We start from the raw sequence: 14,829 nt of genomic DNA, 5'->3' as shown, positions 1-14,829 counted from the left end.
CCTGAAAGGATGTTCCTTTTTTCTGTATGTTCTGTGTTCCAGCATTTCCTAGTTTTTCTCTGACTGACCTTATATGTTCTAAATGTCTGATTTCAGTATCTTCTTTGCTTAACTTCTACAGTAACAGATTTCCTCATAAGGTGCTCGCTGCTATTTAGACTGACTGTTCTTTTGCTTACTCTTCACATAGTCTTGTTCTTTTCTCTTCCTAAAAGGTGGGTAACTATCATTACCCCCATTTTACAGATGGGTTGTGGAAGGAAGAGACATCAAGCTAGCAGACACAGGGGCAGATATCATAGCTTCTGTCCTCCAAAAGTGATATTCAGACACAACTCTGCCACCTCCCAGCACCAGCCCTGTTATTACAGCTGCAAAGTGCCATGCATGAACCGCAACCCTCTAACGTATCTTATACGTTAGGCTCCTGACTCGCTTTCCCCGGCAACTGGAACTGTGTCTTGCCCTTGGCCTCACCACTGTGGCCGCTTTCCCACACCACAGTCTCACACGCCACTTGTGTGCTGTGGGAACACTCCATTTTGCATGATCCCTGGTGGCAGATATATCCCCAGCACAGGACTCCATCTCATAAGTAAGAAGATGCAGTAGATGTTCACCTTATTTCTAGCTATGCTTGTACTCAGCTGTGAATGTAGGACACGTCCTGAGCCCCATTTATTCCTATCTCATCCACAGTCTTGCTGGAGCACTTCTGTGGGCTAGAATTGGTCTGCACAGAGATATGGAGAGACTTTCCGTCTTGCAAGCCTGATGCAGTTTCTACAAGATCTGACTGAAAAAATACATCAGCATTAAAGGGCTTGTTTTATCCTAGCCCAGAGGGCTTCTTGCCCTCAACATCTCCTGTGGCACCTCTACCTTTTTCTGAAAATAATGAGTGAGATTATTAAGCCAAAGATGTGATACAACTACATCACAACAGAAATACTTCAGGGCACAAAAGTCACCATTAGCCATACATGGAAGGAGAAGTAATAATCAAAATAAAACTTTCCATAGGACTTGCAGCAACTGCACCTCATTGGAAATCCCTCCATGCACCTTGAGTTTTGTTCTCTCACAAGCAAAACAGTGGTTAAACAAAATCCGTGAAAGCAAACGTTTTCCCGGTTTTACTCTGGGAATGCTTGTGTTGATGAATCATTCATAAACTAGTCAAAACATTCAATATTCATAAGCAGGGATTGAAGACAGGAAAACCAACTGAAGGAAACATTCCCAAGCTCCGCTCATCTTGCAGCCTCATCATATTTATAAATTGCTGCTTGCTCCAGGTTTTCCTAGTTTTTCAAAGGTGGTTGTTTCCCATGCACATCTTTTCTGCAGGCTTTAATAAACACTGAAATACTAACATTAGTATTTCAGTCATCATCATTCTCAAGCTCATTAAGTTTCAGATACTGGGTTCAGCTGAGATGAATGAGGCAGTTCATGTGTCTTGCAGGCACCAGATTATTTGTTGGCTCAGGAAGACATTACTATATTGGCTACATCCTCCTCATACTTTGAAGATTTTTCTCCCAATGGCACAGGCAAGAGACTAAAATTTCGTGTTTATATATCATGTATCTTAATGGAAAATTAGATTCTTGGACAGAAGAAGCAAGCATCAGGGAAAAGTACTGACTTGCTCCAAACATGCACAGTTCAACTCATGTTTATAAATCTTTGCCAGTTAGTACAGATAAATAATTTCCAAAATGTAGTTTGTTCACAAATGCCTCACTTTGGTTCCCAGTCACTCATGATGTGTGAATAGTCATATGGCATAATTTTTGTTCTTGGACTCACTGACTGAATCTTATACGTGAGATATGCCTTCAGCCAGGAGAACAGTGAACGACAAATAACAAATAACTCATTTCCAGAATGTATTATTGAAACATTTACAATTTGCAAACATTTTCATAAATTCCCAGCAGCCACTAGGATATTGGCAAATAATGAGTTGCAGTGCCTCCACAAATAGTCATGAATCTCACTGAGGAGGACAGAATCATACAAGTTTTCTCATTATTCAACAAGCTGTATCACACAATAACTCTGGAACAATCCATTAAATTCCAGAGGCAGGCTGATAGTTGCTGATAACAATGTGAACAACAGTCTGGGTTAAATTATCAGATGCCGGTTCAACTGGCAGAGATTAAGCCTGTTTCCCTGTGTCTGGGAAATTAACTAGCAAAGCCAAAGTCAAACACTGCTAGATCAAACCAAGAGCACCTCACACTCATGAGAGAAAAGGAAGTAGCAAGGCTCTTTTGAGATAAGCCCACACAAACTGGGTGTAGAAACCACTGGAAGTGTACTCCATGTGCACTATGATAGCAGCCGATTGTTTTTCAGAGACATTCATTATCCTGTGGAAACACAGAATATATATTTTACTTCTTAGCCCTCCTACATAGGTGGAAAGAGTGCCTAACACACTTGCCTGCTGAGCAACGTCAACACAGGAAATACAGACCCATAGGAAATAAGGAAGTCTGAACAGCAGCAAGGAACAGATGTCCAACAGAAATGAAAAAGAAAAAAAAAAAGGAAGAAAAAAAAGAGAAAGAAAACTTTCACTTACAGAAATCTTACATAAATTATTGTAAAATTATTAATGTATTATTACAAAAACATACACACACCAAATCATATTCCCACATCTATCCCACAAAAGGTAGAGGCAGCAGAATGCTCCACATGTTTGGGTAACACTTCCAGAAATTCACCAGAGGCTGATACAACAGAAGTGTTTATTTAATAACAGAAGCACTCAACCAAGCAAGCTAGGCAGGGTAATTAGCACAGAAACAGCTGCAGTCACAAGGGGGAAGGTAGATTCATGGAAGATTGTGATGCTATGGTTGTAGTGCTCTCCATGGGACCCCAGGAAGTGGCGAGATAAGAATTATGGCTTATGAATGTAGAAAATACTGTGGCTAAGTCCTTATTAGTTGGTACCACCAAGTAACAAAGAGACTGAAGAACATCAGTGATCACTTTCCTAAAGTAAGTGGAGCAGGTGAGTGGACTAACATCACCATTCCACATTTGGGTCACTAAATATAAGAATGGAATGAAGAAAGTGGCCTGTTCCTCCAAACACTCTGCCTCAGCTCTGCTGTACAAATGGCACAGAAAAGGGAGTGCAATGCTGACTTCTCTTCGGGAGATAAAATAGAGGATGTGGGCTGCCTGTGCAGATGAAGGTGAAAGCAGGGAAGCCTAGAGCGTAACTCACACCAGCTGAATCAAACAACAGAGAATGCTGCTGCCTTTCCCAGTACACTACATAATCCTCCATTTGCTGAAGTGTCTCCACCAAGCTGGCCTTCCGAGAGCGCAGAGGTGATCTTGGAAATGCTCCAGGCTTTCCTCTTTCCCATCACCTCTAGCAAACACAACTCTGCTCCAGACCCATCTGTCTTTATATTAGTGGAGAAATAAGAGGTACCTCAAGACACCCAGCCATGTCTGTACATTTTCCAGGTTTACTAAAGGGACTCATTAACTTTGTGTTTCACCTTATGAACACTTGAACTGCAACTGTCTGAGATGCCTCCAATGCCCAGCAACTGTGATCTGCAAGTTCAAGAGGTCCTTGCCTTCTTGTAGGTTTAGCCATAGTGCCTGAATAACCGATATATCAGCAGCAGTTTTTGGGCCAGATACTTGGTTGCTCTAAGTTGAAATGAAGCTTTTTAAACCAATGTCACTCCCCAGGTTACACCAGGTGGGGATGTGACCCCATAAACTCATTAATTGTTTCTGTTTTGTCCAGCAAGTTCATCTATTATACTGGGATGGGGGAGTATTAAAAACACTGTCACAGAGGGACCCCAAAGTCAGTTTTAGGTGGCAAAACAAGTTCCAAAACAGACTTTATTCTGGCTGGAAAAGTACAGCCAATTAACTGAACAAAACAGGGTTTATACAATTAGTTAGCACTCCAATAACATAAGATAAAGGTTCGGATATCAGTTGAGGAGATTATTGGGGTGCAGCAAATGAGAATAATGAGGATCCACAGTGTGCATGCACACACTCACAAGAAACAAAGCCAGAGCCCTCTGACTCCAGGATACTACACTCACCTGGTTTGGCAAGGACTACACTTGCCTGGTCAGCAAGGACTTCAATTATCACTTACCCAAATGAGGAGGTGAGGCACTTCCAGTCTCGGCAAGTTTCCTTAGACAGCATTCCCGCATAAGGGTAGGGCTCCGGCACAGACCCGCTGCTCCGAGAAGACCACACAAACGGAATCTTTGGTGGGAACCCTGTGTTATAGTCTGATCGGATCTGGCTGTGGGCATTCCAGAAGCTTCTCAGCTTCTCTGCTCCCCACCTCCTCTGCTAACAACCCTGTCCAACTGACTCCGGGTCCCACAAAAGAGCCATTAACTGCCCCATTGAAGGAGAGGGAGATGTACAACTGCCACAGCAGTTCTCAGAGAAGGGGGAAGTGCAACTGCCACAAGCACACTAGGTAAAATGTTACCACATGGACTGATATTCTTCAGATGTTGGTACAGCTTCAGCTCCCTTGTCTTTGTAAAAGCAAACTGTTAATAAAGGTTTGACACTGCAACTAGTTCAACTACTCAGTAGGATACATCCCTGAGGGAACTGTCATTCTTCTTGTTCTCACCCAAATAACTGCTTTCACCTCCAATAAAGAGAGTCATTCTCTTCAGTCTGTAAGGACACCATCATTAGTGGCCAGCTGGTCTTTAATAAAGCTGTGTGTCCTACCTGCCCTCCTGCCACAAAGCTGACCTGCAGACAGGAGGTTTCATGTTAAGCAGGCAGATGTGTTCAGGCCCGGGGAATCATATAGTCCCTATAGCATGTAAACTTAGACGGCCTCAAGATCGCGGACAGACTGACTCACTGGGATCATGGGGCTTTCTTGAAGAAAGCCAGAGGGTAGGGTCAGAAAGTGGCACTTGTGTAGTTTAATCTTTCGCATTTAGTTAAGAGAAGATAAATTCTTTTACAAGTAAAACCAGAGGAAACAGAGAATGAGCCCATGTTCCTGTGCAAAGCATACTAGGTAATAGAACAGCTGCCTCTTCAAGTTGTTCCCTTAAGCTGTCAAGATAGGGAGGCTACCATAAAATGGTATTAGTGTCTTCAAAAAGTAGCCTGCATTTCCAGTGGGGTGCGGATCTCTTTCATTTTGCATTGAAGCAGGAAAAGAGAGTGGAAAAGATGGTTGTAACTGAAGTTATCTTGCTTTGCGATTGATTTAGTATTTACCCCTACTCTGTGGCACTGCCTGCAACTTCCCCCTGTGGTTCGGTCAGAGAAGCAGGGACTGTGGAGAGAACAGGAACTTTATTTTGGAAAATAAAGCAGTATAAAAGCTGAAGACTCTGAATCTCATCATGACTTACACTATGCTCTGCAACCAAGGGGAAAAAAAAAAAAAAAAACACAAAAACAAAACACACATATACTTAAAAGCACTTCCAGAAGGAATTAATTCCTTCCCAGAGGACACCACCACCTAAAACAAATAGAATCAAAATCACACAGATACAATCTTGTGAAGGGGCTGGAAACACAGCAGAGGTGTTCAGCTCCAGTGATCACCTGCTGGACACCACTGCTACCCACAAACTCAATAGAAGCTTGCACCTACCTTTTAGCCAAGGCCCTCAGTTTAACAATATGAGCCTGAAATGGATAGTAGCACACTTTGACACCTCTAGTGGGCATGATTAAAACCAGCTATACTGTGGAGAATGGGGCTAATTTTCCAAGACTTTCATGATGCTGTCTTCCATCCTGGAAACCTCTCTAAGATGTTTCTAAGCATTAAGTTTCTTAGAGATTAAAAGGAATACTGAGGGAAGGAATGGTGGCTGAAAAATATTTATTAAGGTCCATAGAGCAAAGCAGCCCTAGGGAAACGCAGCAAAAATACTCCTCTGCCTACTACCTTCTTGCTTAATAATTCTTATATATATTTACAAAGGGGCAAAAGAGCAATCCAAGGAAGACTAACCTGAAGTCTAACCATAAAATAAGTCAGGTTTTTTATCTTATTAAAAAAAAAAAATACAACCAAAAAAACCCAAGCAACATGGTCTGAAGGATACAGAAGTGCCACTGCAAACTTGAGCCAGAAGGCTATTATTTGGGCACCATAATAAAAACAGGCAACTTAATTAAAGCACTGCATGTACTGCTGCCAGCATCCATGCCTGCAGCTTTCCATCCAGAATTGTGACACAGGTCTGAATGTAGCAGCTCCAAAGAGTTATTCAGCAATTCTTCTTTGTTTCTCCCTTCAGTTTTAATTTCCATGCTTCTCAATTTTACTTTGAGGGGCTTTAATTTCTCTCTGCATTGTTATGTGCTGCGTGCTGCTTTGGAGGTTGTCAAAGAGCACCTGGATTTGCCATTGTCCTTGACAAGCAAGTAGGAAGCACTGTATATAAGATACATCTGAATGAGTTTGTTTTCTGCCATGGTTTCTCTCCTCTTCCTTTGCACATGCCCAGCATACCCTGGTCCTGCTGTTTGCAGATGGTCCCCCGCAATGTGCCCCACATAGTAGTGCAAAACCTCAGGTGGTCCCTGGGGAGAGCTGAGATGCATCACCCCCTCTGAGCAACTCACAGGGGCAGCATCAGGCTGGGCTCTGCTCCTTTTAAGTAACTATGCTTATGCTGTCCAGTTCAAGCCATATACATTCACTATACAGCAACATAAACCTACCCTTTATTACCTACCAAATACAGGACACTCTACCTGATGCTCCCTGTGCTTCGGTAGCCCATAGAGCCTGGTAACCTGTCACACACCTCATAGATCACTCTCTTCCTAGGGAAGAACACAACCAGATGACTATATTTGCATTTCTGTCCTAGGCTGACTTGTTAATTTTTAAATAGGAACCACCTACACAGACTATTTAAATTCTGAACCTCAATGAGTATACACATGGACTTCTCTGCCCAGTGATTGAAATGCAGGCATTTATTCCACCTTGCAGGTGTCAGCAAAGTCTTATACCTTGCACTCAGACAACAAAAGCCAATGGCCTTCACTTTTTTCTTTGTTGTTAATGAGATAGCTTCCTCTCTGGTATTGTGAGTGGCAGGAGGTAGACACCTGCCAATAAAAATGTTAAAAGGATATTGTCAACAGCACACTTCATCCTCAGCTCTCCATCAGTTTGAGCACAGAATCTATGTTCAAATTACAGTCCTACTATTTGCAAGGTGAGAACACAAGGTCTGCACCCTGCACACAGAAGGCTGAAAAAACTCAAGCTGCTCTTTTCATCTGAAAACATCATAGAATACAAACTATTTAGTCTTCTCATGATGGTTTTTCTTTGCAAAGTACCATCTTGAGCATCCTCAGCCAACAGCAGGCCACATCGTGCTCCCCTGCTCCCAGTTAAGTCAGTGTTCATCTTCTCATCAGCTTCTTCAGTGGAAACGTTTGCTAGTGGTATATAGCACCTTCTGAAGTTGTAAATATTTATTCCTAGAGAAAGAGCAGGGTAATCTCCATCATTGCACATGTAATTTAACAGTCTTTGAGGTTTTTTGTGCTTTCTAGATTAATGGTAAACGGGTCATTTCCATCACAGCCTGTTGTGCAGTAAGGCCATCCACATCCATTTTCACAGCTTCATAGACTTGGACACATAGAGAGGAAAATACTTATTCATGAAAGGAAGGTCAAAAGCCGTATTCAGTGTAATACTCTGGAACAGGGCTCTTATGTGGCAGGCTCTGACTCTGAAGTAGCCAACACACACAAGGACTTGGATTCCTCCCAGGAACAGAGACCCAGTTTAGGGCCATGACACTACCTGCTACCTCACTCCCTCAAAGGGATACCATTGGAAAAAGAAAAGAATAGAGTGCAGCAAATGAAACAGGAGCCAAAGGATACGTGCATGCATTCTCCAAAAAGAGCAGCATCTGATCACATACAGTCTTCTATAAGTATGCTCAGAGGCAGCAACCCCCTTTCCTTCTTGTTAGCAATTGCTATCATCACTACAAACAAGATGGTGGCAATAAGACTAGTGAGTCTCTGATGATTCCTAAGCAACCTGTCAGTTTAGATATAGCTCCCCAGAAGGAAAGCCTGGGAGTCCCTGATTTAAGCACAGCTAAGGAAAGCAAAATTTACTGTGCAGTCTTTGTGCAGTAAGGTAGAAAAGGTACAGCTCAACCATTTTGTGCTCTGGCTCAGTTATATAGACACCCCTCTTTTTCAAGTTATGCTGAGCAGTTGCTTCTGTGTTGACATTCAGGAAATAAAGCTGTTCTTTTCATGAGTCCTGACTTTGCAAAGTTGTGATGTTGTCGTGTTTCCAGTGTTTCAGTTTACACCCCTGAATAGCAGCCAGTCCTGCTATTCCCAGTTGCTTCCAACCCAGCTGCCAGAAGGTCTGACTCCTTTTTTGGGGACATGCAGAATTTCTCAGCTGCCAGACCAAGTTATCAAATGCTACAGTGAAGCCTGAGATAGTTGAAGTGGCCTGTGAGGTAGCAGCTTTAGGATATGAAACATTACTAAAAGTAATCATACTTTTCTTAGCATCTACATTGTTCAGATCCTGTGAGTCTTGGTGAAGTGCAATCATGACCTTCTTCACATATAAGTCAAGTCTTGTACGGCTCTTGAGAACAAATTGTGATCCCTAACACAAATGCAGTCTTACCTTCCTGCTGCTGTACACCCAAGCCTGCACAGCTAACGGACCTCATGGACATGGGCAGGATCCTGTCAGAATCACCCATGTTCCTGTGAGGTATAGTATGTTAGCATTTTCCCGAAGAAGATGCACAGCCTTTTTTTAATCTTCATTTTATTTTTTTAGATTCCCCTCTTTAAAAAAGTGACTCAGCACATCACCATGCTTCAGGCATGAGTTGGTAAACTGTTCATCTCTACTTTTGCTTCTTCCTTTTTTCCCTGACCATTATCTTCCTCTAAAAGGAATTTAGGCCAGTCTCTGTTCTCTTGTCAGCCAAAGATGCTGCAAAATGTGGTGTTGTTTACTATCAGGCAATATCTTCCCTCTATTCAATTAGGTCTGTTTCTCTTACCTGTCTGAGCTTTTGTGATATTTTGTCTTCAAGAAATCACTAGTACAAAGCATAGGCATAATTGTAGTAAAAAGCAGAAAGAATTTGAACAAGTTATTTGGACTGCAGCAAAGTGTGCAGATCTTGAAAACAAGCATCTGACCAGACATCTAGGGATTTTAACTGCTTTGCATCCTGCTTTCTATCAGAGCACAGCTACACTTCATTAAAACTAAAAAGGTGAACTAGAAAAATACAGCACCCTGACTTTCTGCAATGACAAACAGAACAAATGACTTTAGCAATTAAGTTAATTTTATCTCTAAGTCAAGCACTTTCATTTCCTGTGTAAATCAGATCTCCTCCAGCAGTGAGACAATGCTCTCCTGAAGTCTACCATGCTGTTATTATTACTGATACTGACATTGTAGTTACTAATCAATCTCAGAGAATTTTCACCATACCCAGTTCATCTACAAAAATATCTCCATCAAGGAAAAAGCATGTTAGAAGGATTGTACCATCAAAGCAAACACTGCCAGCTTATTTCCTGACATTGTTGTGGTTTTAGGTAGCAACAGGTAGGTTTTACAGTATCCTGATTGGTGTGGCACAATTGTCTTTTCACTCATGTTGTAAATGGGCACTAGAAGAATTTGGATGGAGCACACCAGCCTGACCATTGTGTCGGCTGGTGACTCCTGCCTCACACTACCCACAGAGCATTTCACAGACAAAATAAAGCAGGAGCAATGAAGGAAATGCAAGGGCTGGCTGGGCTGGATATATCTGAGACAGAGAGAATCAGAATGTTCTGTGTTTCAATTAAACCACAGTGGAGCAGGGACTTCCCACAGTATTTCTTCAATGAAGTCGCTAGTACTCACTGCTGGGCACTGAGAACATAAGTGCAAAAAATGGCTATCTCATTTCCCCTGTTCCTGTGCCTGTCACTGTCCTAGATTCTCAAAGACAGAGACAAAAACAGGACAGCAGCCTGGTAAAGCATGCCATGTAGAAAGGAGTATTTTTCTCCAATATAGTGCATGTTGCACCACGTTCATTGCACTGGGCTTTCATACTTTTTTTTCAGCAAACACCACCTTGGGAGAGGGACCCATGCAGAGGATACATGTAGACCCAAGTCTGACCAGGATTTTGGGGCAGTGAGTCCAGTTCACACTAGTTTTGCTGGGCCAAGCTCTGTTCCTGGCCGTTGTGTTTGTTCTACCAATTTGTCTACAGTATCCATAAGCCTCTTCTTCTCATGCTTGCTATTTCCATTTCTGAGCATCTCATGCTATAGATATTCCTCCTTAACCCATGGGAAAGGGCAATGAACACTACCGACTTTACTGGAAGGCAACAGAGGTACGGAGAGTAGGAGTACTTCCTTTAAAGTTGGACATCAACAGATTAAACAGGGTAGATACTTCCACATGATCTAGACATCCTCATCTTCTTTTCTGGGAAAAAAATACCTCAAATGTTTGGCTGATTTTTCCAATTCTATCAAATTATCTAACATAATATCTTCCTATAAATCCTGCCTCATTGTGTGGGGGTCTGATAGATGTTTACCAGTTGAGATATTGCCCCTAGTGATGACACCCAATGATACCAAATAGCCTTCATGCAGTCTGTGAATAAGCCAGGTCCTCTTGGTTTCCACAACAGCTCTAGCACAACCACAGGAACAAGCAGGACCTTACACTTTTTCTAGACTTTCTCAGGTTAATTCTTCATTCCTTTGCATCAGGACTGCTCTTTTACAGCAATACAAAGTGGCACAGACCCACGTACACAGTATATGTGGTTCTGGGAGAAAGACAATCCTGCCCTGACTTAAAAAGGATGTAAGTTGAACCTAGAGAAACTAAAGGATGAAAATATACAATATGGAATTTGGAGTGGAGGTTGATAGGACCATGTTCCCACTCATTTTATATGCTGAGAAAGAAAATGCAGAATGACTTTGTGCTTGCTTCATACATTGATCAGAACATCATAAGCAACCACTGTGAACAATGATAAATTTTATTGTCTCCACTCTGACCAGTCACTTGTAAAGCTGTGGACTCATTGTGAAAGAACCGTTAGATCAAGCTGCTAAAATGTGAGACAGTTTATGGACAATTCAGAGTCTATTTAGACAATGAATATTCATGATCTATCCAGACAATTTCACATTCATGCTTAGATAATGCAGATTTATGCTCACACACAATGATTTGTGAATATTTATAGGCAAGCACCTGGACAGTATTTGACACAGCCGTGAATATTCATGATTACATCTGAAAGAAAGAGAAATGCTCTACCTGAAGTTTGAACTACAGATAGAAAAAGCTAATCTTCAATATCTATAGTGCCTTAATGACAACATATAGCAGCCAAAAATAGCATAAAGATAAGAACTAGCAGTAGGGATCAAATCACGCGAAGAACCAGTAAAAAGCCTGAAAACTCTTCTGAGCTGCTAAAAAAAATTTCCATTGGATTAGTCTTCTGTCAGAAATTAGGTTACTGGTGCGGCACATTTTCTGTTTGAAAAATATCCTTTTACGGGGGGAGAAGGGAGGGATTGAGGTGGGTTTTTTTGCCTAAAAACCTTTTTTTTTTTTTCCAGACAAAAAGACTAAAATGTTTGTTGTGAGAAAAATACACACTTTTGTGATTGGACCTGCCTGCCCACATATGTGTCTCCACATTTAAGGGGTCTTCATGCCAAGCTAGCCTGTGCCTTCAAGGTTCATGTTTAAGTCCATGCTGCTCCAATTGAGATTCACTGTTCTAGGTCCTCATGGAGAGGTTCTCAAAGCCAGCTGAGATGAGACCAGATCATTGACTGAGGCATGTGTGACTCCCGAGAGCCTTGGTGTAGCTTGAGACAAGAGAATCACAGATTAAGGATCAGTTTTTCTGATAAGGGGATTGCAAGGCAGAAATACAGCTACGGACTCCAGGAAAGAAAAGGTGGTAGCAGAGAGGTTCAGGTCAGGGGAAAGGCAGCTGCTAGATTCACAGTGTTTACTCACTTGAATTTTCCTCTTGGAGGTGAGAGGAACTTGACATTGGAGCTTCCTCTAAGGTATGGAAGAGCCTTTAGCTGAGAGTTTACAGAGGCAGGGGGAAAACGGAGCTCTGATCATCTAGCAGGTGTAATAGCAACTCTGCTGACAAGCCTCTCATGTAAATTCCCAGTGTTAATGCCAACTTCTAAATAACTCTGTATCCAAACTCTAAAACTAATCTTGATCTCCCCATTTAAAAGATCACTGAAATCTTCCTCTCTGTGTTATTTCCACTGCTCTTTAACTCCCTCTCTGTGTTGTGGTCTAACACAGCAGGCAGCCAAATGCCACACAGCTGCTTGCTCACCTCCCGCAATGGGATGTGGAAGAGAATCAGGAAAAAAAGTGGAACTCATGGGTTAAGATAAAGACAGTTTAATAGCACAGAAAGGGAAAACAACAACAACAATAATAATAGTATATACAAAACAAGCAATGTGTAATGCAGTTTCTCACCACCAGTGGACCAATGCCTAGCCCATCCCCAAGCAGTGATTGCCACCTCCTTGCCAAGTCTTCACAATTCATACACTAAGCATGATATTATATGGTATGGAATATCCCTTTGGTCAGTTTAGGTCCACTGTCCTGTCTGTGTCACGCCCCAGCTTCTTGTGCACCTTCTCACTGGAAGAGCATGGTAAGCTGAAAAGTCCTTGACTAAGTACCAGTTAGCAACAGTTAAAACATCAGTGTGTGATCAACATTATTCTCATACTAAATCCAAAACAAAGCACTATACCAACTACTAGGAAGAAAATTAACTCTATCCCAGGCAAAACCAGGACACTATGATAGTTCATAAGTGCAGGAGGAATTAAATCTCCCCATGTTCACTGGGAGAAAACAAAGCCATAATAGACAGTTTCAGAGGCTCACTAGCAGCCAGAGCACAAAGCTTAGGCTGTGTCCATTCACATTAGACCATGTTTTGTCACATTTCATCCTGCCTTAGTGAAGGACTGCACACAAGATGTGGGGCAGCAAAAATACAATAAATGCCATCACCCTTACCTCGGTGCTACCCAACAAGTGTTTTCTACAGCTTGATGTTGTCTGGACTAAGCTGCATAGCAGACTCTTTGACCTAAATTCATTGAGATAGATGAAAATTATAGCAGTTGAAAATAAAAGCATCCCCAGTCCAGTAAAAAAGCTCAGTTATTCCTGTTTCTTCAAATTATCTCTGCATCTGGCACTTTTCTGCTGAGACTGCCTCCCTATGAGAGGAAAATACAACTTCAGCTCTGCTAGGACACTCAGATATCATGCAGCAGTCATATGTCAATGTTTGGTCCCAGTATCTGTCCCAGGTAGGGATGATTTGTCTTGGCTCCCCTCGGCTCTTTCCTGAGGTTTTGACTCCCATGCTTCCTATTCACTCTACCATTGCCTCCGCTTACAAAGAAATGATACAACCTGAAGAACTACCTCTTACAAGTATCTGTTCTCAGCTCACATTGAGCAAACGGCCTTTATAAGACATATTCTGATGGATGGTATCCCTGTGGTGGGCTGTGGATGGCTCTGAAGCCTAAGAATGGACAAGTGAACAGTTCTGCCTTCCTCGGCTCCAAAATGAGTTCCCCTCATCAGCAGCTAGAAATGGAGCAGCTGTTGGTCCTCTCCAGCTCTGGTGGGAATGATTCTCTCCAGAAGACACAGCACAGGCATTGCCTACACATGGCATTAATATAGCAGGGGGTGCAAAGGAAGGTTGGATCAGCTGTGCTAGATTTTACTCAGAGTAAAAGGTGTGAGCTCTAAAGGATTGAATGACTGACAGTGAATCAAGTGAACAATTATCATTTCAAAGCCTCCTGATTATTTAAAGGCAGTCTCATGACTACAGAGGGTTGGTCTCAAAAAATTTGATTGAACAACAACAGAAATAACAGGCAATTTGTTGAATACTACCTTTTCTGCCCTGTTTCTCCAGTTTTCACCTATGTTGTACTTTCTGTCAACAGAAACAGAAGAATTTCTGCATCAAAGAACAAAGCCTTTTGATCAGTCTCTAGGAACCAGCACCTGAAACTTCAGAGGAAAAGTAATGTCCTTCCTGTACTTCTTAATTTCTGAATACCTATTGGATATGTTATTTGTTGATTCTCTTTCAGGAAAGATACTTCCCAAACCCCTTTTTAAGTTTTAAAATGAAAAATAAAAATACACAAACAACAATATAGAAAAAGTAGAACTACAGTGACATTTGGTTACCAATACTCCCATCCTTTCTTTGAATTCATATGAAGATTTTTAATATCTTAGAGCTGGCACTGACTCTGCACATCAGTATAGACATCTGCTGCAGTGAAGCTCCAGATAAGGAAAGAAGTTGCTCATTAGTAAATTATTAAAGAACAGTGGATGCTACCTCTGACAGAGTTAAAGTCTGGCAGATAGACTATTTTTCACAGATATCTTACCTGTCCTTTGAACTCTATTGCCTACCTATCCCATGCAGTTAATTCCCTAGGTCTGTTAAATACTGTGGAGTAGAAGTATACACTTGTTTTTGCTTCAATAAATGCTGCCCTATGGTTTTACTATGTGCTTTCAGTGCTTCTTGCCATCAAACTTACAATGTGAGGCCTCATATTGCTTCCGTCAAGACATATTCTTCAGTAAAGCCCTTCACCTGAACCCTTGTAAACGCTGTTTCCTCATGGTCA

This window comes from Streptopelia decaocto, assembly GCF_964273445.1.
Source record: "Streptopelia decaocto genome assembly, chromosome: 3".
Lineage (NCBI taxonomy): Eukaryota > Metazoa > Chordata > Aves > Columbiformes > Columbidae > Streptopelia > Streptopelia decaocto.
The sequence above is the reverse complement of the archived record's forward strand: the minus strand, read 5'-3'. Positions refer to the sequence as shown.